Source organism: Quercus lobata, chromosome 5 (genome assembly GCF_001633185.2).
Source record: "Quercus lobata isolate SW786 chromosome 5, ValleyOak3.0 Primary Assembly, whole genome shotgun sequence".
Classification (NCBI taxonomy): Eukaryota; Viridiplantae; Streptophyta; class Magnoliopsida; order Fagales; family Fagaceae; genus Quercus; species Quercus lobata.
In genome coordinates, this window is record NC_044908.1 from 34,363,815 (window position 1) to 34,387,117 (window position 23,303).

The 23,303-nt window shown below is 33.0% G+C and overlaps 1 long non-coding RNA gene across 5 annotated transcripts; it reads left to right on the top strand.

Annotated features, from left to right (window-relative positions):
* The first annotated feature begins 19,157 nt into the window (after positions 1-19,157).
* Positions 19,158-22,546, top strand: LOC115989318. 5 transcript variants are annotated; one of them, XR_004091884.1, is made up of 6 exons: positions 19,158-20,084; positions 21,092-21,174; positions 21,292-21,476; positions 21,741-21,954; positions 22,051-22,144; positions 22,237-22,546. It is a non-coding gene; the product is annotated as an uncharacterized LOC115989318 (long non-coding RNA). The 5 variants fall into 5 exon arrangements; XR_004091883.1 differs by having other exon boundaries at positions 22,054-22,144; XR_004091882.1 differs by having other exon boundaries at positions 21,079-21,174; positions 21,741-22,144.
* Positions 22,547-23,303: the final 757 nt, after the last annotated feature.

Consider the following 23,303-nt stretch of genomic DNA (forward strand, 5'->3'; position numbering starts at 1 on the left):
TGTGTTGTAATGATAAAAAAATGATCTTTAATGACAAAAAATCATATCTGTTTTTATATGTTTTAAAAGAATGAAAAAGATTTTTTAAGAAGAGAGTTTCACTCATAATTTAAATTTTTGCAACAAACACAAAAACAATCATGTTTTATCTTTTTCTTTATTTCAAAAGTTTGCATGTTCTAAAAAATTCAGATCTGTATCTAAGGAAGATACAAATCAATTTTGATTAAAAAATTCAAATCTACATCTAAGGAAGATGAGATCCGTTTTATTTTGAAGAAAAATTCAAATATGCATCTAAGGAAGATGAGATCCATTTTATTTTGAAGAAAATTTCAGATCTGAATCTAAGGAAGATGAGATCTGTTTTATTTTGAAGAAAAATTAAGATCTACATCTAAGAAAGATGCAGATCTGTTCTTATTTTAAGAAAAAGAGTTGATTACATGCAGATCTTTAAAACTAAGAAATAGATTATATCAATGAACGTATTTTCATAAACTAAATTAACAAAGTAGAATATGAATATCTAAAACAATTAAACATACATCATCATGATAAGAGAAGCATTAAAACAAAAGGGTTAGAAAGCAACCTCTTGCATGAGCACGCTTCTTCTTGAAAGAATGTTTTAGGGTTCAAAGAAATTTATGCAATTCTCTTTGAAACCTAAAAACCCTAATTTAAGCAGCAACACTCAGAGAGGGGAACAGAAAATATGAGCAATTTAAGAGCCTAAAACGTATGCCTCCTAGAGCGTTAAAAAGAGATGCTGAATTATGAAGTTCAGTCTCTATTTATAGAGGTCAGAGCACTCTAAAAAATAGGCACAGACAATTAGAGTGTGAATCCGGACGCATCCTTTTGCGAAAAGATCAAAAAGGGTATGCATTATTGTCACTTGAAGGCCGTTAGTCCAAAGCCCAACAAAGGAAAATTTGGCCCTTTTAGAGTGTCGTTTGACACTCCAAAAGTGCCAAATTGGCCTTTGGACGCCAAACACTCTTTCGTGTTCGGGTGTCGTTTGGACTCCTAGGGTTTTTTGACCGATCCTTGTTACTAGATGTGTTTTCATCTTCCATCTATGATTTTTCACCTCTTTTAGGGATAATTTAGGCTATTTAAGAACAATTATCTTGTAGATAAATACCCTAAAATAAATCTTGATAAAGTTATATTATCCACAATTTTTTTGTTGTCCAATCACCCTTTTTATTCCTATGCATGCATCCTTATTTTAAACACTAATTATCAACCAATCATAGAATTATTTAATTAATTTTAATAGTTTAACCAATTAGAATTAATTTAAACTAATCATGTGTGGTCGACCTTACCTAGACGCAATGCATGTTGACCATGCAAACTTGATCATGCGATATCTTTCGATCCAATGGTTCGATTTGGAAACCGGAAACACCGTTGTGACCATTAGAATCTCAAGATCATTTTTATAGCATGCAATGAATGAATTAATGCAAGTAATGCAAAGAAAAGTTGATGCATGTAATGCAAGAACAAATTGATGCATGTAATGCAATCATGATTTTTGAGGTACATGGATGGTCATTCAAATCATTTTCCTTCATTAAATCATGGGTGCGAAATTGAGTGCCTACAGAATGCCCCTCATTGACAGAACTTGAAAAGTGAATGTCAATATAAAACAAAGACACTGATTTTAGCGACCATGATTTAATTGAGGTTGAATTTTCAAAGATTACCTAGCCCTCGAACCTAAAATCTTGGAACATAGAACTAGCCTTATCTTTTGACAAAAAAATGAAAATACCGGACTTAGCTGGTAGTTGATGATTCTAGAAATGATTCTTGACAAGTGGGGTGACCAAGAAACTTTCAATTCTGATCTTTGAAAATGGAGTTGTCTGGGATGGTGATCAAAGGTCCTCTTCTACTTTAATCTAGAGTTTGTTGGAATGACGATCAGAGGTCTTCTTCTACTTTGATCTGGAATGGAAATGTCGATCAAACGTCTTTTTCTACTTCAATCAAGAGTTGTTGGAATGAAGATCAAAGGTCTTCTTCTACTTTGATCTGGAGTTGTTGGAGTGATGATCAAAGGTCTTCTTCTACTTTGATCTGGAATTGTTGGAATGACGATCAAAGGTCTTCATCTACTTTGATATGAATTTGTTGAAATCACGATCAAAGGTCTTCTTCTACATTGGTCTGGATTTGTTGAAATGATGATCAAAGGTCTTCTTCTACTCTGGTCTGGAATTGCTGGAATGACGATTAAATTTCTTCTTCTACTTCGATCTAGAATTGCTGAAAGGGCGATTAAAGGTCTTCTTCTACTTCGATTTGGAATTGTTGAAATGGTGATTAAAGGCCTTCTTCTACTCTAATCTGGAATTACTGGAATGACGATCAAAGGTCTTCTTTTACTTTGATCTGGAATTTTTGGAATGACGATCAATGGTCTTCTTGTACTTTGATATGGAATTGCTAGAATGACGATCAAAGGTCTTCTTCTACTCTGATCTGTAATTATTGGACTGATGATCAAATGTCTTCTTCTACTTTGATCTGGAATTGTTGGAATGACGATCAAAGGTCTTCTTCTACTTTGATCTGGATTTGTTGAAATAGCGATCAAAGGTCTTCTTCTACTTTGATCTGGAATTGTTGGAATGATAATCAAAGGTCTTCTTCTACTTCGATCTGGATTTATTGAAATGGTGATCAAAGGTCTTCTTCTACTCTTATTTGGAATTGTTGGAATGATGATCAAAGGTCTTCTTCTACTTTGATCTGGAGTTATACTGTCGATATCTAGAATTGTTGGAATGATGATCAAAGGTCTTCTTATACTTTGATTTGGAATTGTTGGAATGGTGATCAAAGGTCTTCTTCTACTTTGATCTGGATTTGTTGAAATGGCGATCAAAGGTCTTCTTTTACTCTGATCTGGAATTGTTGGAATGATGATTAAAGGTCTTCTTCTATTACTTTGATCTGGATTTATTGAAATGGCGATCAAAGGTCTTCTTCTACTCTGATCTGGAATTGTTGGAATGACGATCAAAGGTCTTCTTCTACTTTGATCTGGAGTTATAATGTCGATCAAAGGTCTTCTTCTACTCTGATCTGGAATTGTTGAACTGTCGATCAAAGGTCTTCTTCTACTCTGATCTGAAATTGTTGGAATGATGATCAAAGGTCTTCTTCTACTTTGATCTGGAATTGTTGGAATGGCGATCAAAGGTCTTCTTCTACTTTGATTTGGATTTGGAATTGTTGCCTACAAAAAGTCAAAATTTAGAATTAGACTTTAACTGATAGGTGCTTCGTGGTCCCACTATTTCTGATATGTGTGATTTTCATTTGCTCATTCTTGATTTGAACTTTATCAAGAAAAGTTTAATTGACAAAAGATTTTTCTTTTGAGAAACATTTGATTTTTTAAACTTGGAAGTTTTGAAATTTTTTTTTCAAATTTTGAGACTTTGGAACCTGGAAACTTTTTCTTGAAATTAGGAACTTAAGATCTGAAATTTTGAGCCTTAAAATTTTGAAAACTAAGGTTTGGAATTTTGATCATGAAATCCGAGCTTTGAACTTTTTCTTTTTGAAAACTAAAGATTTAAGTTTAAAATTTGGGCATTGAGAATGTGAGATTGAAAATTTGGATTTTGAAAGATACTTGAAAACATTGAAAAAGATTTTTTTTCTTTTTTTGGGTTGGTTGAGTCAACTCAATTTGACTGAGTTGACTCAACTTTGGCTAAGTTTAAGTGTGTGGGGGCCGAAATTTTGCCCCCCCCCCCCCCCCCCGGCGCACTTCCTTGTCTCCTCTCTCTTTTCTTTTTTGCTTCATCTTCATCAACTTTTCTTCCTCCATTGGCACTATTCACCTCCTTCTTCCTCTTGATTTTTCTTCTTCATCTCACCATTTCTTCTCACAAAAAACACTTTTCTAAGCTTCTCCACCTTCCCTTATCCATCTCCATCAATATTTCTTTAGATCTTTGTATTTTGAGCATTTTCATCACACAGCCATTTTTGGTGAAACCCATTTTCCAAAACCCATTTTCTTTGCATCAAAATGGCTTCTTCCTCCAAGGGATCTTCTTTTCTTGCTTTTCATGGTAAGAAATATGATCCAACATTTGAGTGGCATGATGATGATGGGCTTCTTCAAGACCCTAGGACCCATTCTCCATATTGTCACTTAGACACTAAGGTGAGTTTTTCTTTGGTTTCTTTGCTTGGAAAAATGTTGTTGCATGTTTTATTGAAAGTCTCATGGTTAGATATTGTCATTGTTGAAATTTTGGGGCATTGTGTGATTGATCATGTTTGAAAATGTTGGCTTTAGAGCATTCTTGAAGTGTTGCTTTTTCTTTGATCATGGTGCACCTTGGACAATGTTGGTAGCTTTTGGAATTTTGACAATTTAGATAAATTGTGATGTTGTTGGATGAATTTGGTTTGGATTTTGCGAGTATTGGCATGGTGAAAATTTTGGGTTAGGCTTATATGACAAACTTTTGTGGGTATGTGCGTGGATATATTTGTGGAGATGGGCAAATTTTGTGGGTATGAAATTTTGACTTGTGGAAAAATTTTGTTGGGTATGTGATGTTGATTCTTGGAGAATTTGTGTGGTTATGATTTTGGCTATACGAGAAATTATTTGTGCATGTACTTGTGGGAATTTTTATCTTGGTCATGTAGGAATTTTTCTTTTTGCATGGCTATGGAAAAATTTGGTAATTGTGTATAGATATATGAAAAAATTTGATTGTGGTGAAATTTTGGTGGGGCATTGATCTTTTGTGGTGGTGGGGCATTGGTTGTGAGAATATTTTTTTTGTATGGATTTTTTGGTCATGTGGGTTTTAGTTATGGAAATTGATAAGCTAAACTTTTATGTTGTAGAGTCTCAAGAGTTGAGGCAATCTCCAAATGTTGAAAAGTGCATGGGCACCATTGTCTCCTTGCATCAAAAACATCATCAATGAAGTAGGCTTCGGTACTTTCTTCGAAGTTTTATTAAATCATGAGACACATGAGTACAAAGATCTTCAGTTACTTCTCGCCTTGGCAGTGCGCTTTTGGGACACTACCTGTACCTTCCATTTTCCAGGCATTGGGGAGGTAATGTTGACACCTTATGACTTCTCTGTTATCATCAGTCTAAGATTAGGTGGTAAAAGAATTCTTGTCAATGATTCCTTTACTTCAACTGAGCTCAAGAAACTTCTAGGTGTAGTGCCTTCTAGAATGAGGAGTAACAACATCCCTTTGTCTTGGCTATGCGAGAATATTCCCCAATGTGAGACTGTGGCAAAGGGTGCCCGCATGTTCATGCTTCCTTTTATTGGGACCTTTCTGTGTCCGGATTTAGGCAGTATTGTGAATCTGCACTACTTGGGGAGCTTGAGAAAAATTGAACAAATCCGGAATTATGACTGGGGCGGCATGGCCTATGCTACTCTGATGCATTTCATGATGGTGGTATAACGATCAAAGGTTGATTTTAAATATAGTTTTCTTGAATGTTGGATTTACTTTTTACTTATCTCATACTTGGTATTACATTTTGTTCATTTACTGTAATCCTGTTTCAATTTGCTTTGATTTGCATGTTTTAGCTAGCTTCTGTCTTTACAAATTGATTTCTTCAGCCAATTCTCCCTTCTACTTATTTCACATCCTCACCGCTAGCTATATATAATAGTAGAAGCTGAGAGAAAGTTGATTCCTACAATTAAGGAGGTGCTACCATGTAGGATAATTGCCTATCTAAAATTCAACCATGTTTAAGTTAAAAAAATGATACATTATATTGAAATGGCGATCAAAGGTTTTCTTCTACTCTGATCTGGAATTGTTGGAATGACGATCAAAGGTCTTCTTCTACTTTGATCTGGAATTGTTGGAATGACGATCAAAGGTCTTCTTCTACTCTGATCTGGAATTGTTGGAATGATGATCAAAGGTCTTCTTCTACTTCTATTTGGATTTATTGAAATGGCGATCAAAGGTCTTCTTCTACTCTAATCTGGAATTGTTGGAATGACGATCAAAGGTCTTCTTCAACTTTGATCTAGAGTTATAATGTCGATCAAAGGTCTTCTTCTACTCTGATCTGGAATTGATGAAATGGCAATCAAAGGTCTTAAACTACTCTGATCTGATAACCACAATATATATATATATATATATATATATCATTCCCACTCTTAAAAAAAAGACTCATTAATGGGGGAAAATATTAAACACTCATCAAACTGATCAAATAAAAGAAAAGAAAAAAAAATAAGATAATGATACGGAAAGGATAATGATAATAAAGTAAGGAAACAAAATATAAACAAAATACTGGGAAAAAAAAAATACACTCATTTTAGACCAAAAGTAAAAAACCACGAACTATTTTGACCCCAACAACACCGTTCTATTACTGTGAAGAATCCCTCAATCTCTACCTTTGGTGGCATTATCGTGGTAGGAAATATTCTCCGATGACTCACTAATTGGAGTAGTTGATTGAGTTAGTGGCTTAGTGCTTAGTGTTGATTGAGTCAATGATTGGTAGAGAAGTTAGTTAAGAAGTTAGTTAGGATGACAACTGTGTACAGTAGTTAGGATGGCAGTTATGAATGAGCTAATGATTGTAATTAACTGAATTGTATATAGAGAGCAGATGTGAGAATTTGAGGGATAATCAGAAATAATACAAGAACATTCTTTGTTTCTTTTCTCCCTAATCTCTCAAAATTTTCTATTCCCTATTCTAATTCCTTAGGAGGCTAGTTCCCTCGAAGAACTACTGAATAAACTCACCACCGGCCATTAAGGTGATTCCTATCACTCACTCCCAAGGGCTTCTTTGTCGAAAAGTCCATTTCAACTGAGTATTCCCATAACTTGCTTGACTATAGTGTTGCAATGCTGAAACCATTATGAACCAATTAGTTTTGAATTTAAATAATTTAAGAGCTACCTTAAAAAAACCTGAATTTGTTGATGTAGTCAGAGTGAAAGATTTCAAACGTATTGGTTTGTAATGCATATTCATGATAAATTGGTAGGTAGTGCTTTGATGGGATAAGGAAATGGTAATTATAAGGGTGTGTTTGGATACCCCACTTATTTTACTAAAACTAAAAACTTATTGTTGAAAGTACTATAGATAAAGGTAAAAGTTAATTGAAATAGTACAGTGGGGTTCATGAATAGTATCAAAAAGTGCAGTGGAACCCATGAATAGTAGCAAAAATAAACTGAATAGTAGCAAAAATAAACTGAATAGTAAAATAATTTTAAGTTTCCAACCCTATCCAAATGCACGCTAACTGTACGCGGCTAATCCTCATTCCAAATTTGAATCGGACTTGTACGTGGGTAATCCCCATTTTGAATTCAAGTGCAGATGGGTGGGTTAATGGCATTGGGAGTGGAGGTGGGTTTGAAAGATTGAATAGGGGCAGTTTTTATTTATTTATGAATTTGATTCTTGTACTACGTGCCTATGTGGGTTTATAACATTTTCACTTTTCTTTCTTCACAATTTTTGTTTTGTCAAGGGAAACCGGGGATTCAAAAAAAAAAAAAAATTAAAGTCCTTTTTTTTTAATGCCCCAAAAAAAAAAAAAAAAAAAAAAAAAAAAAAAAGAGTAAGTCTTAATAAAGGAAAAAATATATAAAAGATAAAAATTAAAAAATAAAGATAGAAAAGTGAAAACATGGAGTAATGCTTAAATGTGAGAGTTAAACATTGCCTATTTTGTAGGCAAGGTTACAGGTGGGAGTAAAAAATATGTTTTTACTATATTATTCTCAAGTTTTATTTCTACTTAAACGTAAGGTGTAAAGGTATTTTGAAATAAAAAAAACCCGATTCAAACAAGAGAAGCCTCTTAAATAGTAATATAAACAATTGAATTGAGAAACATTAAGTAAATGAATATTAATTATTACATAATTTTAAAATTCTCATCTAACGTATCAACCATCTTATAATGACATTTGTAATTATTTGTAACAAATTTTTTGCATTGAAATTGTAAGAGAAACACTTTGTTTAAATCTGATTTTTTTTTTAAAAATACAACAACAACAACAACAACAACAAAAGCATAAAAACAAAAAACAAAAACAAAAAATTTGCAAAGTCCTACACACACCATGGTTAAATCTAGAATTAGGCTACATAATAAAAAGTAGATCATATTATCATAAATATTAAATATAATACCAGTAAAAGAAATTAAAGTATTACGTCCACGGTATAAAAGAGAAAAGTTGTGAATTTTGTCATGATTAGTTTTTAATGATGGAATACCTGCTTGTAAACAATTCATCACGTTTAGAGTTAGAATATCTGAAAATTAATTCAAAATACACAACCCATCGAGATATATCATGCATAAAGTAAGGATGAATAATACTAATAAGATGGTATAATAGTGAAACTCATTCTTTAAATCAACATAAAGTATAAACACTCATTACCATGTGGTGTGTATAAAATACTTTCTTGAATGGTTCTGATTCACGGATACTGTTTCCTCCGATTCTTTTGAAACCATTTTTTAAAATATTAGATATAGTATATAAAAACAAAAAGAGATTAATAATTGGAAACAAACCCATGTGGTGGTTTTTGTTTACTGAATAGGTTGTAGGCAACTTTGGGTATGAGTATTGTTGCGAAACCATTGATGCTATGCTTGTAACTGCAATTAAGGGAAGTCTTGGCTTTTTCCTCAATCTTTTTCACATGAGCAAATATGAATGATGTCGTCAATCAAACTCAATGATTTTTTTTTTCTTTTTTTGTGGTATGGCCAAAATTAAACATGGTGGAAAAAAAAATAGTAGAATAAATCCTAAGAAATCTCATTCAAAGGTTTTGTTACTTATTGTTAGTTAAAAGGGAAAAAATTGCCAAATGCCCTTTTCGGGCAAAAATAGCAGCTCTTTGCCCCATTTCCCAAACTAATTAAGGAAATACCCTTCTTTTGAAACTCGATTTGTGATAAATCGAGTTAGACCCTATAGAGGTGTTTTTAAGAAGCCTATAGTGACGTTTTAAGGACCTATAGTGGCGTTTTGTAACTTGACCTCTATGAAATCGAGTTATAGGTAAAAAAAATAAAAAATAAAATTGCCTATAACTCGATTTCATGGAGGTCGAGTTACAAAACACCACTATAAGTTCTTAAAACGTCACTATAGATCCTGAAAAACGCCACTACAGGGCTCCAGATTTTTTTTTTTTTTTTTTTTAACTCGATTTATCTCAAATCGAGTTACAAAAGAGGAACATTTACCTAATTAATTTGAAAAATGGAGCAAAACGCTGCTTAGTTTGGGAGAAAAGGGCATTTGCCCATTTTCTCCTAGTTAAAAGGGAAAAAGATTGTGTGCATCCAAAAAATAAACTAAACCCTTCAGCAACAAAATTTGAAGATTTCCGCCCTAGATAGATAACCGAAGTACCCAAAAAAATTAAAGCTAGAAATTTTGAAAGCACAAATTCAAAGAAATTTCAATAAATAAAAAATTATACCTCATCTTACTATTTCTTCTCAAAATTGGTTGCTTCAAAGGCTTTGCCTTTTCACCTAAAAAAAAATTAAATAAATAAAAAACCTTTAATTTTTAATTAATTGCGCAGAGTGTAATCAAGATAAAAGATGACCAATCTAGGGGAAAAAAAAGTACTTTGTTGTAGAAAGGTCCTAGAGGCTAGAGTGTAATCAAAATTGAAGACGAACAATCTTGGAAGCACTGGGAACGTCCTATTAATATTATCTGCATAGCCTTTGCCATCACATTCTCAAACCTCCCATTTCCTTTTCTTTATTTTGCAATTTAGGGTTTCAACTTTATTTATTTATTTTTGAATAAAAGGTAGAACTTTATTACAAAGAAGTATGACAAGCTTAGAACTGCAAAGTACAAGCAGTATCTAGGCTAAGTTTATGTTGAAAATATTTTAGTGAATAAACAAGTTTTTGATACAATAGATAATAACTCAAATAATTTGCAAGAACATAAAATAAAATAAAAGTTTAAAACAATCTCACAATGCTATAGAATTACGCTACAAAAGCGTTGTTCTTAAGGGTTGATCCGTACCACCCTGAATAAAACATAGTATACCTGGTTTTATTGTTTAAACAACCTCCCAAAATTAGACTATAACGTCAATTTTCGTGATGGACGACGCATTTCCACTCACGGAAATTCAAGAACAACCTTCAAATATTGCCTTTTTATAAAACAAATGAAATTGTAGAAAAATATATGGGAGAGAAAGAACATAGAGATTGTGTATTCGGAAATATAAAATAATCAAAAACTTAAATTGTGTTGTGATATGATATTATATAGGCTATTCATGACAATAATGGTCTATAGTTATTTTTATTTTTATTTTTTAGTTTTTGAGAAGGTGGTCTATAGTTATTGGTTACTAGTAACCCATGAAAGTCTAATAACTAGTTACCCATTATTGTTCAACGGCTATTTTCCTCATAATTGTTCAACGGCTATTTTATTCTTTATTGCTCAATAACTAGAAAATATATAATAATAAAAAAGTTTGGAACACACACCCACACCAGCAGTTTACAAAGAATTGATGCACTTAGAAGACCAAGTTTACTCCTTTCTTTCATTTTTTTCAACCAATTTGCAAAGAAAGCTTTACGTTATTGGAATGTCACAATTGAACCACAAATAAACTCTTCATTTCAAAAAGATCAGCCACCTTCCTCATCAACAACAAAATAATATGGAAGTATTTACATTTGCTAACAGAATGAATTATACAACATAAGAAACAAAGCATTATAATTATCCTAAGTTCCAGCTGGATATAGACATATAGCTTTGACAAAATAGGGAAAATTACATATTACCACCTTAAATTATACACCAGATTACACTTTGCACCTTAAACTATTCGAATGCACATTTTACACCCTAAACTATCACATTTGTTACACTTTGCACCCCAATGTTAGTTTTACCATTAAGTTAGACAGAAATTAATAGCATGTAATTGGCATGTGATTTTTGTTTGGGTGGCACATAGTTTAAAGACAAAAATACCCTCTTCACAGACAATTAAAAGTTTAAAACAAAACACTCTCACATGTGTAGCATGACTAGCATCTCCTTCTCCCCCAAATCAAAATCTGTCTAACCCTAAAAATCCCCAACAGCTCTCACGCAGTTTTGACACCAAAGATTCATGACTATCCGTGGACTGTGACTACAAATTAAATAATAAGTCTATGGAATTTGATATGTAAGATGGATTATTGTCTTTGGCTAACAGAGAAGAAAATAAATTTAATAATAAGTCCTTGGAATTTGATATATATGATGGATTATTGTCTTTTGCTAACGGAGAAGAAAATATTCTATCATTAGATTTCATGATGGATTTCAATATGGGAGTGCTTTGCTTCTATAAACTTCTCGTAAGCTCTTACCTTTCAAACTCATCATGTGTCTTCGGATGCAGCAATAACTATGATAATGGATTATCGCCCTCTTCAAAAAAATATTTAATCTATATATATATATAAAACCGAAGCTTTTGAAACTCCAACAATTTTCCACGTCAGCACAATATCACAATATTTAAATTAAATTAAATTAAATTAAATTTTCCACCTCATCACTGTTTTCCTTTTCCAATGCAAATTAGACTTCTAGCCAAATAAGGACACTCTCCCACCGCCTCTACTCTCTCCTATTTAAGAATTGCTTGCGTAGAAAACCTAAACCCCATGGTATATCATCACCGAATTGCTATTGGTGCGTATTATACAGTTTAAGATATATTGCAATATAAACTGTATGCAGATTATTAAACTTTTACAGTTATATATATAATTTTTGTGAGAATAGTAGTATTGTGTTCCTAATTTTTGTGCGTATTATACAGTTTAAGATATATTAGTAAATAAACTGTCTAATGTGTCTCTTGGTTTTGGTGCGTATTGGTGCGTATAATAACCCTAATTTTTGTGCGTATTTTTGTCTGAATCTTTTAATTGCTGGGCCTCATCACTTTATGGTGCGTATTGTGTTTTTTGATTAGGATTATTTGATATAACAAATCAAATAATCCTAATCTTGATGCATTGACCGAAGAAGGAGAGGAGTCCAATACATAAGTGGAAAAACTATAATCATGGATTCCCTTCTTTCTATTGTATTTTTCTATTGCGTAATTATATATATATATATATATATATTGTTTTATTTCAATACTTTTGAAGCTTTGAATTTTCTGATTTTTTTAAAAAAATTTTTTTTGGCCTTTTGGAAGTTTTAACATCATAACTTTTGGGTTTTATTTTTTCTATTATCAGAAATTATCTAGAAGATTTCAATGAATATCCATGGATTATTCTTTTTGAGGGTAACCCATCTTTATCTTATATTTCTATTCCTAACTTTTTTTTCCTATATTTTTTCTTTAATTGTCCGTGTTTACGTCTCTTTTGTTTTTCTTATTTTTTCTTTAATTGTCCGTGTTTATGTCTCTTTTTGTGTGAGTATGTGTCATCGTATCTGGGTACTTAGGCAAAATCTATAAAGACTAAATATGCTTTTTTTTTTTTTTTGGGTAATGAATTCTGTGTTTTTCATGACTTTAGTAAGTCATATTCTTAATGATTGAAATGGTTTTGTTTGACGTGGATTTTGTTCATATTGGTTTCAAAGTTTATTTCTTGGCTTTTATTATAGATTGTAATATATTTATTCATCAAACTGTTTAGTTGAGTTTGTTTTCGAAATTGTTTTCAATGTTGGACATTTTCTTGAAGCATGTTGGTATCATATATTAAAATACTATTAAGTTGATAATACTAATAATAATAATAATAATAATAATATAGTTTAATAAATGTCTGAAACGTATAGCTGTTAACAAATGTTTTAGCTATATGATTTTATTTTACAAATTCAATTTTGGTGTTGTAGTAAAATAAACAAAGATTAAATTATATATTGTACTCAATATATTTCCCGTGCATCGCACGGGTTAGCGACTAGTATTCTCCAATAGATGTTTAGCAAGATTTGGGGAGAGAAGCAACTGAACATGAAAGCTGCTGGCCTAGAAAGAGGGAAGAGCTGTTGGCCGAGAGAGAGGGGAAGGTCTGTTGGCCATGCATGAGAGTTGTTGGGGATTTAGGGTTAGATTTTGATTTGGGGGAGGAAGAGATGTTACTCACGTGAAAGAGAGCTTTTATTTTAATTGTTTGTGAAGATGGTATTTTTGTCTTTAATCTATGGGCCACCTAAACAAAAATCACATATGCAAGTCACATGTTATCAATTTCTGTTTAACTTAACAGTAAAATTAACATTGTGGTGCAAAGTGTAATAAATGTGATAATTTATGGTACAAAATGTGTATTTGAATAGTTTAGAGTGTAAAGTGTAATCTGGTGTATAGTTTAGGGTGGTAAAATGTAATTTTTCCCACAAAATATCTAGCGCAAATGGAGATTAATTGAACTTTTTTTTTTTTTTTTTTTTTTTTTTTTTTTTCAGAGGGAGAGAGATTAAATGAACTATAGGGAAATAAATATTCTTATTAGTTAAACAATAAAATACTTTGTAGCATGGGGAGGCCTTATGGTTTCCATGCCAATAGAAATATATAACATCTTTTGTCTCCAATTCTGGAAGATGGGTTTCCCTTTTTTTTCTTTTTTCTTAAATAAATTCCAAGATATTTAAATCAAATTTTATTAGCCTAAAAAAAATCATGATATATATATATATATATATATATTAAGCATGATAAAAGATGACAAAACTATTTTAAATTAATGGAACAGTCCCAGACTCCCATTTCAACTCTTTCTAAAGAAGAAACCTCAAGTTCTTCTCAGGATTTCGTCCCTATTCAATCAAACCCACAACATATAATACATACACCAATTAATTCTTGAGAGAAGTAAAAAAAATAAAAATGCATGCACTAAATTAAAGAACTCATTTGTCGTCTATCCGATCATGGAACTCTCCCCATAAAATTCTGAATGTTCTCAGTTTTCACATATACATCCTATAAAAATGCGAATCTTTTTTTGATAATCTTCTTTTCTTTTATTCTTTTTATAAAATGCGAATCTAGATCAAATGTAATATAGATAAAGTTTTTTTTTTTTTTTTTTTTTTTTTTTTTGAGAATCATATAGATAAAGTGATATGCACAAAATATATCATCTAGCTTTTTTCTTTTGTTGAATATTATATCTTGTTCGTAAAAATGATATAAATTAAAGTGATAAACACTAAAAATATCACTTTTTTTAGAATAAAAAATATAACCTAGTTGAATTTTCTTTCTTTTTGATAAACACAAAAGTGAAAGTGATAATAAAAAATTATTATAATTTGATACAGCTACTTGACGGAACCACGACTTCTAAACCTAACTATAATTTGGGTGTAGCACAGCTTCTAAACACAACTTTTATTATATAGTATATCATTTGGGAAAAATTATGTTTTAAACTCTATAATTCATATTTAGATAATTTCAAATTATATTATAAAATTTATGAATGCTACAAATTTTTATTTGTTTCAAATCGAATTCTGAACTTTTATTTTTCTCTTTTCTATATTGAAAGAAAGACAGAGAATATTATTATTATTATTATTATTATTATTATTATATATTATTATTATTATTATTATTATGAAAAAGATAGAAAGTTCTACTATTGTTGACCCATTTCTCACATGAACCCAGCTAGATCAAACATAAACCTGATTGAACCGACCGCCAGGTGTGACTACCATATCTATATGATTAGAAAATAAACCAGCATGTACATTTGGAGCATTTCACTTTGTCAGCTACAATTACTGTATATAGGCCAAAATACATTTTAAGGAGTAAAAAGGGTCATTTAAAACATTAGAAACAAAACAACAACGACCAAAAAAAAAAAACTCAACATGTAAATTTTATGGGCCGATCCTATATGTTTGTATTGCATATATTATTTGGACGCTAATAAGGAATGGTTTTTATTTATATTTTTTTAAGTGTGGCATTAGTGGATCTAAAGCCATTCAAGCAATTTTTCATTATATTCTCTCTTTGATTCCCCTATTCCTAATAAAAGTGTTCCTAATCTTGATTAGAGTTGTTTCATGGTAAAGCCTCTTGTTTCCAGGATCAAACGCAATGTTGGTGCAGCTTGAAAAGCAAGTAAATCTTGTGCTGCGATTATAGAAAGGAGGCCAAAGGTGATGCCCTGAAAGCTTTTGCAATTCATTTAGCTGTGGAAAGGGGCCATTGATACATGATTGTATCTCATGTGGCGATTATTGAATGCGACTCCCAATTAGTGATGCTTAGCTTCATTAATCCTTTCAAGAAGGCTGATTGGGAACTAATGCAATTAGAGGAAGTTGGTAATATATACCATATTTTTCCACCCTTCCTTTGCTAAATGCTGGCTTTTAACTGTGTTGGCGACCAATCTTTGATTCCTTCAGCATTTCCTCTAAACCTCTGTTTACTTGGGGTGAATCGGGAGAGGATGAAAAATAGGGAAATAAAAATGTAACTTTACATTGTTTAATTAGAGTGAAAAGGGAGATGAAAGAAAATAAGAAGGATAGAATTTTACACCTGGACTCACCTGTTTCTTTTCTTTTCTTTTTTTGAGAGAAAAAAAATAGCAATGAGAAGAATAGTACAAAATTAACTCTATATTTTCATGTGTATAATTTTAATCAAGGATATAATAGAAATTTGCTTTTTATCCTTCTACTTTTTTATCCTTTCTATCAAACCTAATAAAAAACACAAATATTTTATATCCTCCAACTTCTCTATTTTTGGGACATTTTATTTTTCCCACTTTTTCATCATTCTAACCAAATAGGGTATAAGAGAGGAGCATAAACTTGGTTGCTAAATTTTGTAGAGTCTCTATTTTACGAGTAATTCTTAAGTATTATCGAAGTATAGAAAATGGTGCTTCCTCCTTTCATATTTATGTTGAGATCTACTCATTAAATTCTTGGTAAGGTCCACCATGAATGTGAGAGAAAAAAATATCATTTTTCCTTACTTTGAGAGTACCTAAGAATTTTCTCTCTTTTACCGTATATTTCCCATTCACATCTTTCCACAGTACAGCAAGTTTGCCGTCACACTAGCAATTTTGATCAAATTGCCGTCACATCGCAATTAAAGCTTTAGAATTGGAAATCTAATCAAATAAGAAGCGAATACCTATCTTTTCTTTTTTGCTACAGGAACAAGGTACCTAATTAGTTAATGGAAAATCTACTGCGTAGACACATACATTATTGCTATATTTAGCAAATGAAGCTTGATACTGTCGTGTTATCTTTAATTCAAAATTGAAACTCTTAAATGGCTTTGATTAAAGGGAGCTGTTTCTTAAAAATTACCAGCCAAAGCTTTTTCCTATATTTTTCAGCAGCCACTTCCTCGGCTATAACAACACAACCTTTTCATCATTGTTCTCTATAGCTTATACTGTTATACAAACTTAAACTCCCAATCAGCCTATCATGATACAATTTGAGGCTTAAGATGATAAATTTAAGTGAATTTTTTTATATATTTAAATATAAATTAAATAATACAATTTGATGCAAAATGATTGTATGTTGGTTTTGCTAACAACTCTTTTTTAATTGGTGATAGCAATTCCACTCTTTTTTTTCTTTTCTTTTTTTTTGGACAATCCATTCTTGTTGTATTTTGACATTAAAAATTATTAATAGTATTAACTGGGCTTCAAATAGGTTGGGTTAATATTGGTCCAATATTTTGTGGCCTGTTTGAAATGGTGTCCTGAGGCTTAGGCCTAAATCTAGCCTTGCAGTCTATCATTGAGGGTTTTTATTAATACTAGGGATGGCCGAACCGCCGAACCCACCCTGCACCCACTGATACTTTCTCTTCTAATTGTGCAAATACCCCTCCAGCGTCCTCAGGATGTTTTAGGTCTTTGAAACCTAAGTACTTATCGAAAAAATGCACCAAAGGACTCTAAAATGTTGAAGTCAATTCTCTCAGAAAATACAAAAAACAGTGAAGTCGATTACAATTTCATCTCTAATCTAATAAGCGCACACAATTTCTGTGATCATAACAAATTATAAAACGTTTAGCTAGCCCCCCTTGTGCGCGCGGCGCCCCCTCTCCCCTCCCAACAAAAGAATAAAGAAACTCCCAATATCATGTCAGTGATTTCACTTTTAGCACACAGGTGGAAAAATGTTTATATAAATCAGCACTGATTCTAACAAATCATACAAATAAATCCATCATGTTATGTATTCAGCTGGGTCAAAGCTAAAGCTCCAATGCTCCATTAGATGTACTTGGTATTTTCATGGTCAGCTGGCCCCTGGTTAGGGCCAAATTGCAATAGTTAATAGGATCTGAAATGAGCATCAAATTGAAGTAATGCCTATATATGTGTGTGTGTTCTTTGGACTGAAGGGCAAACCATTCGATTTTACTCTTATCTATTTTGGCATACTTGGGCTCTGTCATAATAAGCTGGAAAGAGAGCCCTTTGACAATTGCAATTTGACTTTGATGATTGAATGTAGAGTTTACAAAGAACTTATAGAACTTATACTTGGGCTCTCTCTCATAGATAGGGAAGTAACTATACACTAAAATCATTATATCTTTGCCAATGAACTTCACCTCAAATGACATTATAATGAGCTCTATCTCCCATAGATGTAGAGTCTGATTGATTAAGGTTTTAAGAGCTTAAAAGAGTATTTTTAAAACGCAAAACTTTGTTTTGCAATTACAATTCTTCTTAGTTTTTCACTAGTGCTCATTTTAAACTCAAAAAGTCATTGTCCAATGGTTTATACAAACGCATCCAGTGTTGGTAGACTTAGGGGTGTCAATGTTCGACCCAACCCGCGAACACGACACGAACCCGACACGAGTTTTTTCGGGTTAGGGTTGGGCCTTAATGGGTTTGGGTCATAAACGGGTCGACCCGAAAGTGATACGATAAGAAACGTGTCATAAGTAGGTCAATCCGTATAACCCGCAATAGACACGTTTGACACGCCAATTTATTTGTGTCAACCCGAAATGACCCACTTAACATAACCCGTCTAACTCGTATAACAAATAAATTTTTATTTTATTTTAAATTTGTCAAATACCTTTTATATCCAACATATATTTTAAATTTAAAAAAGAAAGTGAGTAATTACAAAAATTTACAAGAGATATAATTGGAAATTGAAACTTTACAAACCCTAGAACTAATAATACCTTTTTTTTTTTTTTTTGGCATAGAACTTGCACATATGAAATTGGATGAGCTTGTGGAAGATGTTATGAATTTAGACATCAACAAAGAATCTATGGATGATAATCGTGGTCATATTCACGATTAGTTTACTGTTTGCTCAAATTTTTTCAATATTGATACTTAGCATTTGGCGAATTCCAAGGATATCATATTTTTGTTGAACTATGTTATTTTATTTTTGTTAAAATTTGTTATTTTGAATTTGGGTTGAAGTGTATACACTTCTTTTGAAGTGTAAAGAACTTATTTTTAGATGAATGTTATATTTTTTGTTGAACTATATTATTTTGAATGTGGGTTGAAGACTTGAAGTGTATGCATTGCTTTTTGAGATGTAAAAAAAATTATTTCTAGATGGATGTTATATTTAATATTATGCAGGTTGAAATAGGTTGTGTTACATTCATGTCAACCCAACACGACTCGTTTATTAAACGTGTCAAATGGGTTGGGTCAGGTCAACCTGCCTTATTAACAGGTCGGGTTAGGGTTGAAAGATCATGACACGATTATTAAATGGGTCGGGTTAGGGTTGAACCATTTAGTAGAATACCCCTACCTCGACACGATACGAACCCGACACGCTAACCCGAATTGACACCCCTAGGTAGGCTTATTGCTCTTGCCAAGTAGCCATTGCTCAAATAAGTTACTATTAAAGTTGACAACCATTCTAATGTCTATATTTATTTATTTTTGTTTCTCAAAAAAAAAAATATTTATTTATTTTTAAAATTTTTTTTTTAAGTTAGTATTCAGAGAGATAAGAGAAACATTAATTACATTGTTTTAGCAGAGAGTAGACAAAGCCTTTATCAAGCCTAGAGCACCAGCCTCCGCCTCATCACGAACCCGCTTGCTCTTTTCGATGGTCTTTTGCTTCTCCTCCATTTGCTCAGCCAACTCTCTATCTTCCTTAATAGCCAAGTGAGACTCAAGGCATTGGTCCCATTCTCTTTTCCGATCAACAGGCAACACCTCTTCCCACGCCGATTCATGCTCAAGCTTTTTCAGCACCTCTCGGATCTCAGAAACCCGACTTTTCAGACCACTAACACGCTCTATGGCTTTCCAATAATCGACTTTGGATCTAGCCACCGCTTGAATAGACGAAACGGCGTCAGATTCTTCGTTTTGGTGGGTTCGGAGCTTGGACTCAACAGAGGAGATTCGAGTGCGGCGAGAGAGGACAGCCCTAATGGCGTCGTAGAACTTAGTGTCTTCGCGTAGTGTTCACGCGTCGTCAGAGCAAGTTGGTTGAGATTGCTATTGGCGGAGAAATTGTTTGGAAACTTCCGGAGTAGTGAGAATGGGCCCGTACTTCTCCGGACATGACACCGGTGGTGGTCCCCACTGCCACTGTAACAACAACGTCGCCGTTGTTGTTGTTGTTGTTGTTACTGTTAGTCTCCTCTTCGTCTTCCACTTCCTCTTCTTGTTTCTGTTTCTGTTTCTTTCTCTTGTACAGATTTAATTTTGTTCTTGTACGAGAGGGAGGGTATTTGGTTTTGGTTTTGGTTTTGGTTTTGATATTGGTATTGAGTTTAACTCTCACTGCTTGTGGGAGTGGTGGCGGCTTATACAGACTCTAACCCGCTTTCAGACAACCCATTGCTCCGCCACCGAAAGAGTTTGTGTTTTTTCATTACTGGGGACTGAGGCTTGCCGCTCTTGATGGGAACACAAGGCGCAGTTAATTGGCAGCGTCTACCAAAGGTACTAACCTGGGCTAATCTAATCATATTATGCAATTCGTAATATACAATCCTGTGTTATGGTCTTTTATTAAATTGCACGGTAGTTGGTGTGTGCGCTTTAGCATCATGCTGCTGGATTTCTATTAGCAACTGCTCTGCTTCATGTTTAGGGTTTTAAAGTTGATTTGCAAACACCTATTACATTTCCTTAAGTGGGCTGAAATTTGATGTCATAGAACTATTTGAAGTATCGTTTAGAAAATTTTTCTTCTGTGTTTCCACTTTGCTCGGTTTTATATTATCCCTTCAATAGGTCATTGTTGTGCCACTCGACAACTAAACTTTACATGATGTAGGGCAGGGGATAACAAACCTTTCAAATTATACAACTACAGCCAAGCCTGCCTTAGTCCTAAAACTTTTTGGAATTTGCTACGGATCTCAACGCATGCATTAATATCAGGGTTGATTACATGTATTCTTTTCCGACATTCTATCCTATCCAAAATCATATTTTTTGTTTCCTCCTTAATTGACATATATATCATGTTCTATTGCATAGCTGTTCTTATAGCAGTCTCAAAATTTTCTTCTACCCTTTAGCTGGACCATAACAAAGAAAAAAAACTTTGATTTAATTTGACTTAAGCCTCGAAATCTTCATTGGGTTTCGTATGGTTCTCTTGGTTATTGGAGGCATGGAGACGATGATGATAGGTTGACAATGGCAAAGCAGTCTGTATTTTACATGCTGTTCCTGCATTGATTGGACATCATGTGCATTTGACTGACCATCTTTTATGTTATTTTGTAATATGGAGCAGAGTATGCATTCTCTTGTTGCGTGCCTCCTGAAAGAGATGTCACTTAATCAGTTTGTCATTGTTATTTTTGCAAAATAAGCTTATCAACAGATCTGAATTTCCATTCCCAAGTCATGTCCATAATCATTTTGCTTAATTGCAGTTTCTTTATTGTTTCTATGTCTCTCTATTAAACATTTTCTGATACAGACTAATATTTCAGCTTCTATAGGAGAAAGAAAATTTGCAAGTATCATGGTCAATGGTGTTTTGTTGGATGGAATTGAGTGATTGGCTGTCATACAGGTACTTCAAATCTACCAGTCGTGAGTAAATCTTCTTTAAGTTCAGGCATCTTTCTTAAGTACAAGTCAATTTGGAATTTAACTTGATGATAATCGGGATTTGTTTTGATTCTTCTAGGGCAAAAGGAGATGATACTTTTAGTCTGTGCACCACGGTGTGCAAATGGACATATCTTGGTCATGGATATATGCAGAAAGTCAATGAAAAAGATTCCTGAGATATGGAAGCTTGTGGATGGGATGATGACTTCTGGGAGTAGATTGGATTAGGTGATCTTTCAGATGGGCATCATGCTAAGATAGGTATGCTTGTTGGCTACTTATTGATTTTATATTTTGCTTATTTTCTTTGGTGATGGGAGTTCAGGACAGCTTAACATGTAGCATATTTGAAATATAATGATTTTCTTGAATGAGTCTTCTTTCTTGGTTTTTAAAAACTTACACGTAAATTTTGAGTGTAGTAATTAATAGCAATAATCTTTTATTGCCTGGTCATTATTAAAAATTTTATTTTTAAATTTCAAATTTAATTATTTATTCTACCCTTTGCATTTTCTGCTGCAGTTTGTTACTTGGTAATGAATAATGTCAACAGGACTGTGTAGCTTTTCCTGACCATCTTTTGGGTTCTGGTCTTACTCCAGCTGCCGTGAAGGCAAGAAATTTTGTACTGAAGATTTCACATTGATTTACAGTGGCATGCCTTGAGGTCCATTAGCAAAAAACATATTTATTTAGTTGCAAGAAAATATGAGTCACACTATTTTCCTGGCCTTTGGTGGGTGATTTAACTTGATACTAGTATTGACACCTATTTGTAGCTAATTTCTTATGTATTCATGTGATTTAAATTTCCTGGAACTGGGACTTGTAGCAGGAATTCATTTTGAAACTTCACATATTGATGCTCATGCTGTTGGCGGTGGGTGTAATGGAAAGTGTGCCACATTTGGATTCTGAAGCTAAAGGTTATTATGGCTAATCAAAAAATTTTCTTATTAGCATGATTTAGTAGCGTAACTTTGTGTAATATGTTTCTTATAACAATGATATTTTTCAGAGTGTGATATGGAAGCTATATGCCACCATATGGTGTTAGTCTGTGGAACTTCTACCTGCCATATGGCCATATCAAGGGGCAAGTTATTCGTTCCAGGGGTCAGGGGACCGTTCTGGTCTGGTTCACTTCTGGAACTTATGTTCAGTATTTATCTCATGGAATTTGGATCATAACGTGTTGTTTAAAATTTGACAGGCTGAAGAATCATTGTTGAGGCGACTAATCTTTTACATGTATTTTGCATTACTTAAAAAGTAATTAAGAGTGCGTTTGGATTGGGCGTTTTCTGCCCAATCCTGCGTTTGCGTTTTTTTTTTTTTTTTTTTTTTTTTTTTTTTTTTTTTTTTCAACTGTTCACACTGTTTGAACAGTAACCGCAAAAAATTTGATCAATCACAGCACATCGACACGGAGTTCATGAACGATACTTAGGTCAGTACTGTATCCAAACGTAAGCCAGAAAGTTGAAAGGCATACAAAGTTAAACAGTTACGTTCTAAATTCAAGAGGCAATAAAGTTCAAGAAAGAATGAGTCAAATGAAGTTGGAGTGGTATGTGCAGTTTTATTTTAAGATTTTTTAAAATTGCCAATGTGAGATTGGGATCTAACAGGCAATCTAAGCCCATCCCTCTCCAGATCATTATCACCATTCACCAGAGCCTAGGATTTTGGGGCTAACTTGTCGAAAGTCAGTCATCCTTTACTTGTTATGCTGCTGCAGTCCAATTCCTGTTACACATTCCAAAACTACAACGACTGGCATAAGTGCAAACCTTATCAACGACTGCATTAGTCAATTTAGAATTTTGTTTTTTCTCTTTTGGAAGTTCCTTCCATCACATCATTGTTAGACTTATGTGAGAAATAGAACCCACAGAAGCATCAACATGATTTTGAAACTCCCTCGGCCTGGTGGAGGCTGGGCTGCCTGTCCTGAAAAAAGTTAAAAGATCTGAAAGGTTAGAGCCTGAAGTGAATGACTTAATCTGCTTTTGGTCCTCCCTCTTGCTTGAAATATGGCAAGGGCTTGAGAAGGAAATTGCCAATAAATTAAAGCTCAAATAG